Here is an 8,399-nt window from a genome sequence, read left to right as displayed (position 1 = left end):
GGGTTATTTGTATTCTTTGTATAGAGTTTTTTGAGTTCTTTATAGATTCTGGAGATTAGTGCTCTATCTGAAGTATGAGTGGCAAAGATATTCTCCCACTCTGTAGGCTCTTTCTTCACATTGCTGATAGTTTCCTTTGCTGAGAGAAAGCTTTTTAGTTTGAATCTAGCCCAGTTATTGATTCTTGCTTTTATTTCTTGTGCTATGGGAGTCCTGATGAGGAAGTCTAATCCTAAGCCGACATGTTGAAGATCTGGACCTACTTTTTCTTCTATAATCTACAGGGTCTGTGGTATGATTCCAAGGTCCTTAATCCATTTTGAGTTGCATTTCGTGCACGGTAGGAGATATGGGTTTAATTTCATTCTGTTGCATATGGATTTCCAATTTTCCCAGCACCATTTGTTGAAGAGGCTATCTTTTCTCCATTACATATTTTTGGCACTTTGTCGAGTATGAGAAAATTGTATTTATTTGGGTTTGTGTCCATGTCCTCTATTTTGTACCATTGATCTACCTGTGTATTTTGGTGCCAATACCATGCCATTTTTGTTACTATTGCTTTGTAGTATAGTTGAAGTTCTGGTATTGCGATACCCCCAGCTTCATTTTTCCTGCAAAGGATTGCTTTAGCTATTCTGGATTTTTTATTCTTCCAGATGAATGTCATGATTGCTTGCTCTATTTCTGTAAGGTACATCATTGGGATTTTAATTGGAATTGCATTGAATCTGTATAGCACTTTTGGTAGTATGGCCATTTTGACAATATTAATTCTTCCTATCCAAGAACATGGGAGATTTTTCCATCTTCCAAGGTTTTCTTTAATTTCTTTCTTTAGTGTTCTGTAGTTCTCATTGTAGAGGTCTTTCACCTCTTTTGTTAGATTGATTCCCAAGTATTTTATTTTTTTCAAAGCTATTGTGAATGGGGTAGTTTTCCCAATTTTACTTTCCAAAGATTCAACACTTATGTATAAAAATGAAAAATATGGAATGCTTCATGAATTTGTGTGTCATCCTTGCACAGGGGCCATGCTAATCTTCTCTGTATCATTCCAATTTTAGTATATGTGCTGCTGAATCGAGCACTACAATGAAGTTTTATTAGCCATAAAACAAAATGAAATTATGGCATTTTCTGATAAATGGATGGAACTGGAGACTATCATGCTAAGTGAAATAAGCCAATCTTGAAAAGCCAAAGGCCAAATGGTCTCTCCAATATGCAGATGCTGATTCACAATAGGTTGGTGGTAGTTGGGGGACAGAGGAGTTGAGATTCCCTGGATTGGAGAGGAAGAGGGGTGAAGAAGCAGGATGAGAATGGGAAATACAGTAGAATGAATTGGACATGACTTTCCTATGTTCATATGTGAATACACCACCAATGTAACTCCACTTCATGTACAACCACAAGAATGGGAAGTTATACTCCCTGTGTGTATGATATGTCAAAATACATCCTACTGTCATGTATAACTAGAAAGAACAAATAAAAAATAAAAAAAGAAAAATGAAATTTGCAGGAAAATGGATGGAATTAGAGACCATCATGTTATGCAAAAATAAGTCAAACTCAGAAGGTGAGGGGTCATACATTTTCTCTCACTTGCTGAAACTAGAGAGGAAAAAGGAAAAGAAATATGGGGGAAGAGCTCCTGAAAATCAAAGGGAGATCAGTAGAGGAAAGGGACCAAAGGAGGGGAGGTTAGGAAGGAGGGGGAAAGTGCTGAGGAGTGATTTTGACCAAATTATATTATTATATTATGTATAGTGTGCATGCACAAATATGTAACAACAAATCATCAATATGTACAACTATAATGCACCAACAAAAATGTGGGGAATATATAAAAAATAAGACATATTTATGCATAAAACTTTCTTATTTGTAATAAAATTAATACATCACACAGGTTTATTCAAGATGAGAAGCAAAATGGACTAGAGCTGGACCCAAAAGTTGTAAAATATCTAATGAAAATATTGATAGATAAAAATAGTTTGAGTAGAATTTTTTTTCCCTAAGATATGGTAACATTGAATAAACAATGGAGGATGTGTTGTTTCCTGATTAGCACTGATAATCATCCTGATTTTTTAATTACTTACTGTTTTAAAATGTATTTGGAAGTAAATAAGTCAGTATTATTTAAAAATAATTTGGACTTTGCTAAAGTTGAATAAAATGTGGATTATTACAAATGTTAATTTCATCTTAATCATGATGAATAGTTACTGAATGTTCAGCTCTTGTACATCAGTCTCATAAATATGAAGAAGAGTTTAAGAACTAACAAAGATAATTTTGTTTTAAATGAAAATAACTTTAGTAAATATCTTTAGATTTTAAGAACTTTATCAACATTGCCTACTTTCCTCCCGCAGTTCAAAATAGTAATACACACACACACACACACACACACACGAGGTGGAATGCAAAGGAAGTTTAAATATGATGTGTTTTTTCCCTTAAATTTTTGTAGTTAAATGATCACATATTACAACATTATATATTGCAGTTACTCTGTGACATGTTTGGTTCAAATATATTGTTGCTTTTATTCTAAAAGAGAAGGGGTAAGGGAAGGGGTAGAAGAAAAATTTCAGTTGCAATAAAGAAAAAAGAACATTTCAAGTTTTTATAAGTAAGGACTGATTAGACAATACCTATTCTTACCAAGACACTTATGTTTTATTTTAGGAAATGAAATAAAGTGTGAAGAACCATAAAGGAATATATCAAAAATTCTTCACACACATAGAAAACGTGAGCTGACTAAAATTTTGTGTTCTTTTATTTTACAAAAATGAGTATAAAGTTAAAAATCAGCATCAAAATCTCTAAAGGTCAACTCAGAATATCTTGTGGAAATACTGTATTTCATATTAATTTCAGTGCATTGCTATCACATATACTTTTTACAGTGCATAATTTCCTCTTGCTTACCCCCAAATCCTTGAAACTAAAGTATGTTCTTAGAAAATTGTATTTATATAAATTTTTAAAAAAATTAAGTGATATATAAATTGTATATATTTGAGGTACCATGTGTATCTTGATATATGTACATACTGTCTAATGTTTAAATAAGATCAAACATATCTATCTCTTCATTTATAATTTCCTCATGCTCAAAATACTTGAAGTCCTTTCTCCTAGTTTTATGAAATATACAGGATATAATCATTATCTATAGTCACTCCTCTGTGCAATAGAACACCAGAACTTCTTATTTGTATCTAACTGTAACTTAGTATCATTGATACCAGATCATGTTTGCATTTATTTCATTTATTTATTTTTAATTAGTTTTAATTAGTTATATATGACAGTGCATTTTGACACATCATACAAATGAAGCACAACTTCTCATTCCTCTGGCTGTACATGGCTGTAATAATGTCGGTCTCATTTCATTGTTCTTCCCATCCCCACGGCCCCTCCTCTCCTCTCACTCCCCTTTGCCCAATCTAAAGTTCCTCCATTCTTCTCTACCCGCTCCTCCCATTATGGATCATCATGCACTTATCAGAGAAAACATATGACCTTTGGTTTTTTGGGATTGGCTTATCTCACTTAGGGTGATACTCTCCAACTTCATCCATTTACCAGCAAATGCCATAATTGCAGCCTTTTTTAAGGCGGAGTAATATTCCATTGTGTATATATACCATTCCATTGTGTATATATACCAAATTTTCTTTATCCATTCATCTCTTGAAGGGCACCTAGGTCGATTCCATAGTTTAGCTATTGTGAGTTAAACTTCTATAAACATTGACATGCCTGGGTCAATGTAATATGCTGATTTTAAGTCCTTTGGGTATAAACCAAGGAGTGGTATAGCTATGTCAAATGGTAGTTCCAGTCCAAGTTTTCTAGAGTCTCCATTCTACTTTCATCATGGTTGAAACAATCTGCAGTTCCATCAGCAATGTTTGAGTGTACCTTTGCCCCCACATCCTCACCAACACTCATTGTTGCTTGTGTTCTTGATAATTGCCATTCTGTTTGGAGTGAGATGAAATCTTAGAGTAGTTTTGGTTTGCATTCCTCTAATTTCTAGAGATGTTGAACATTTTTTTGTATATTTCCTGATCAATTGTATTTCTTTTTCTGTGAAGTGTCTATTCAGTTCCTCAGCCCATTTATTGATTGGGTTTTTTGGTTTTTGTTTTTGTTTTTGTTTTTGGTGTTAAGGCTTTTGAGTTCTTTATATATCCTAGAGATTAATGCTGTATCTGAGGTACATGTGTTAAATATTTTCTCCCACTCTCTCGGCTCTCTCTTTACATTATTGATTGTTTCCTTTGCTGAGAAGAAGCTTTTAAGTTTGAATCCATCCCATTTATTCATTTTTGATTTTACTTCTTGCACTTTAGGGGTCTTGTTAAGGAATTTAGATCCTGGACGGACATGGTGAAGATTTGGGCCTACAGTATTTTTCTGTTAGGCACAGGGTCTCTGTTCTAGTGTCTAAGCTTTTGATCTGCTTTGAGTTGAGTTTTGTGCAGGGTGAGAGAGATTTAATTTCATTTTGTTAGGTGTGGCTTTCCATTCTTACCAGCACCATTTGTTGAATAGGCTGTCTTTTCTCCAGTGAATGTTTTTGGTACCTTTTTCTAGTATGAAATAGCTGTATTTATGTGGATTTGTCTCTGTGTCTTCTATTCTGTACCATTGGTCTATGTGTCTATTTTGGTGTCAATACAGTACCATTTTTTTCTTTTTTTTTACTATGGTTCCACAGTATAGTTTAAGGTCTGGTATTGTGATGAGTCCTGTTTCACTCTTCTTCCTAAAGAGTGCTTTGGTTATTCTGGATATTTTATATTTCCAAGTGAATTTCATGATTGCTTTTACTAGTTCTGTGAGGAATGTCATTGGGATTTTAATAGGAAGTACATTAAATCTGTATAATGCTTTGGGTAGTACGGCCATTTTGACTTTGTTAATTCTGCCTATCCAGGAGCATGAGAAGTCTTTTCATTTTCTGAAGTCTTCTTCAGTTACTTTCTTTAGTGTTCTGTAGTTTTTATTCTAGAGTTCTTCTGCCTCTTCTGTTATTTTGATTCCCAAGTATTTTTTTCCAGGCTATTGTGAATAGGGAAGTTTTCCTAAATTCTTTTGCAGTTGATTCATCACTGATGTATAGGAACACATTTGATTTAAGGGTGTTGATTTGATATCCTGCCAATTTGCCAAATTTAATTTCTTTCATCTGTCTAATTGCTCTGGCTAGAGTTTCAAGAACTATGTTGAATAGAAGTGATGAGAAAGGGCATCCCTGTCTTGTTTGTTTTTAGAGGAAATGCTTTCAATTTTTCTCCATTTAGAATGATACTGGTCTTTTGGTTAGCACAGATAGCTCTTACAATGTTGAGGCACGTTCCTCCTGTCTCCATTTTTTCTAGTGTTTTGAACATAAAGGGGTGCTGTATTTTATCAAATGCTTTTTCTGCATCTATTGAGATGATCATGTGATTCTTGTCTTTAAGTCTATTGATGTGATGAATTATGTTTATTGATTTTGATATGTTGAACCAACCTTGCATCCTGGGATGGACTCCAGTTGATTGTGGTGCATTATCTTTTTGATGTGTTTTCATATGTGATTTGCCTGAATTTTATTGGTAATTTTTTGCATCTGTGTTCATCAGGGATATTGGACTGACGTTTCCTTTCCTTGATTTGTCTTTGGTTTTGGTATCAGGGTCATATTAGCCTCATAAAATGAGTGTGGAAGTTTTCCCTCCTTTTCTATTTCATGGAGTACTTTGAGGAGTATTGGTGTTAACTCTTCTTTGAAGGTCTTATAGAACTTCACTGAGAATCGGTCTAGTCCTGGAATTTTCTTTATTGGTAGACTTTTGATGGCATTTTCAATTTCTTTACTTGAAACTGGTCTGTTTAAATAGTGTACAGATTATTTTTTTAAACAAAAGAAAGGAAATAGTGTTCTGTGGTAGTTTGATAAATACATTCACATGTTTCAAAGTATGTTATTAATCATATAAATTGTTACTAATGTGATATCTAAACACTCTATTCTTTAACAACATCAAGTATTTTAAATTGTCATGTATTAATAGGCACTTCAAAAGAGAATAGGTAATGTAATTGGAAATGAAATAGAAGAACTGAGACTTAGGATAATCCGTTAATTAAGTTGACTATATAAATTCTTAGGTTTTCCCCAAAACTGATATTCTGTGTATCTAAATCATTCAAAGCAAATGCACATAAACACATACACATTAAATTTATAAACCTCATAAAACTCAAATGATGAAAATATCCCAACTCTTTTGAAGACTTAGAATCCTAAACAGGGAAAAGAAACATGTCAAGTGCCAAAGTAAGTCCTTATATAATTTGTGAGAAGTGGCAATTACATTGTGTCCCTTTTTAAAAAAATTCTATGGCAATTGTGCATGTCACTAACAGTTGGGATTGAAATAATTTTTACATGCATCAAGTAAAAAATTTTATCAGATATTTTAATTTTTGCTGAGGTAGATATATCAAGATTTTTATGGCAGTTAACCTTATGCAGCTGTTAGGAAAGGCTGGTATCTATGTATGCAAACTGTAATATATAGTTAGGAACCGAATATGGAGAAAGAGAAGACCATGGAAGCATTCCACATTTTATTTGTGATGTAGAGCAACAGGAAACATGTTTTATGACAAGATGGAGCCTGGGATATAAAAAGTACATAATATTCATTTTTAAATAAAATAAGTATTTTGCTCAAAAACTTCAAAAAAAATTCTACATTGAGGTTAAACCTGACAAGTAAATAGATGAAGGCAAATTTTGTAAGTTGGATAATCCAGTTTGTGAGTATAAATAAATACACAGTTCAACTTAACATTTGCAAAAGTTAATTTCCTAATGTACATCTGTGTCTTATTCTCTCTTTCCTAAGATATGGAATGATTACTTTTCTTAGTAACTTGTTCAGGTGGGCAGAGTCATTAATTCTGAGCAATGGTTCATGAGTTTAAGTAAATTGTATTATATCAAAACTGTAGTATTTAACCACTTCATACCTCATTCCCTGTCACTATAATCAGCAAAACATATCAAGATAATCCCCCTGTCATCTTATATTAGTAAGTGACCAAGACAAAACATACCCATCTAATGACCCATATGAGACATATATCACGAGAAATAAAAATAAGACTGTTATTTTAATTTAACAAGATTTGGGATTTTCTTCTTAGCATAGCAAATCCTGTCTTGTACTCCCTGATCTAGAAAACTAAATTATGTACATTAGCATTAATTCTAAATTGGCACTGTAAATACTTCTAGGAAAGAATATAAAAAATTCTTATCCATTAGGAATATTTTGAATGATTTTGATTGATCAAAAGTAGGCAAATGTTAATAGATACCTAAATGCCTAAAATTAGATATTTATGAGTTATTACTGTTAGTAATATGTTACATATTTCCTTATTGATAAGACTATAAATATAGTCTTTAATAAGACTATAATATTACTTCCTTTTTTGCTTCTGTGTGATAGCAATGACATTTATTAATGGATAATTAAAATGGATTATTTTGAAGAACTAGATGGAACTATCTATACTTACCAACCTTTAGAGGACAGGATGTTAAGAATTATCTCAGAAATAACATTACTAACTACAGAAGAAATAACAACTGAAGAAAGTAAGACAAGCAACTGAATAACTTATTAAAGTTCATGAAATAGAAAATCATATAGAATTAATAATTTTCAGATTTTATTGTATTTTCATTTTAAACTTGTTTTAATTTTCAAATGTGAATTAATTTATATGCTTTTATTAAAGCAAAGAAACAAACTACTATGCTAATTTGGGAACTATATGCTACATGTATCAAAGGTTATGGATTTAAGTGAGAATGTTTATTTAAAAATAAATATTCTTTTTTATTTGGGTTGAAATGTGAAATGATTATAATTATCTTTTAAAACCAACAAAGTCTAAGAGAATTGACTCAGCATGTAGTTTCTCTCATTTCATACTTTCTATGCTTTAAACTCTTACTGGTTATTTTCCAATAGCCTATTAGTATCCTAGAGAACATTTTATAAATGGATTTTATAATTTAGATCTGTATTTCAGAAACAGACTATTTAAGGGAAAAATGAAGTATTTAATCCTGTTACATGAACTATGAGTTGTTTGTTATCCAGATTACTGAATATTAAAAGTTTTTGGTTAGAGGTAGACTCTGGTATTCACAGCAAGGCATTCTTTCTGTTTGAGTATTAAATTATACAGCTCCATTCAGATGAAAAGATAAGCCAGAAAAGTTGGTTAATTTGTTTCTTTTATTCCCAAGTTCACTCATACTTTGTTATATTTTTTCAATAAGCAACTATCAC

At 32.1% G+C, this 8,399-nt stretch overlaps 1 non-coding gene across 1 annotated transcript; it reads right to left on the bottom strand.

Annotated features, from left to right (window-relative positions):
• Positions 1-984: 984 nt before the first annotated feature.
• On the bottom strand, positions 985-1,091 carry LOC124984169 (U6 spliceosomal RNA). The gene has a single exon (XR_007108624.1). It is a non-coding gene; the product is annotated as a U6 spliceosomal RNA (small nuclear RNA).
• Positions 1,092-8,399: the final 7,308 nt, after the last annotated feature.

Source organism: Sciurus carolinensis, chromosome 4 (genome assembly GCF_902686445.1).
Source record: "Sciurus carolinensis chromosome 4, mSciCar1.2, whole genome shotgun sequence".
Lineage (NCBI taxonomy): Eukaryota > Metazoa > Chordata > Mammalia > Rodentia > Sciuridae > Sciurus > Sciurus carolinensis.
This window is presented reverse-complemented; position numbering and strand designations above follow the sequence as displayed.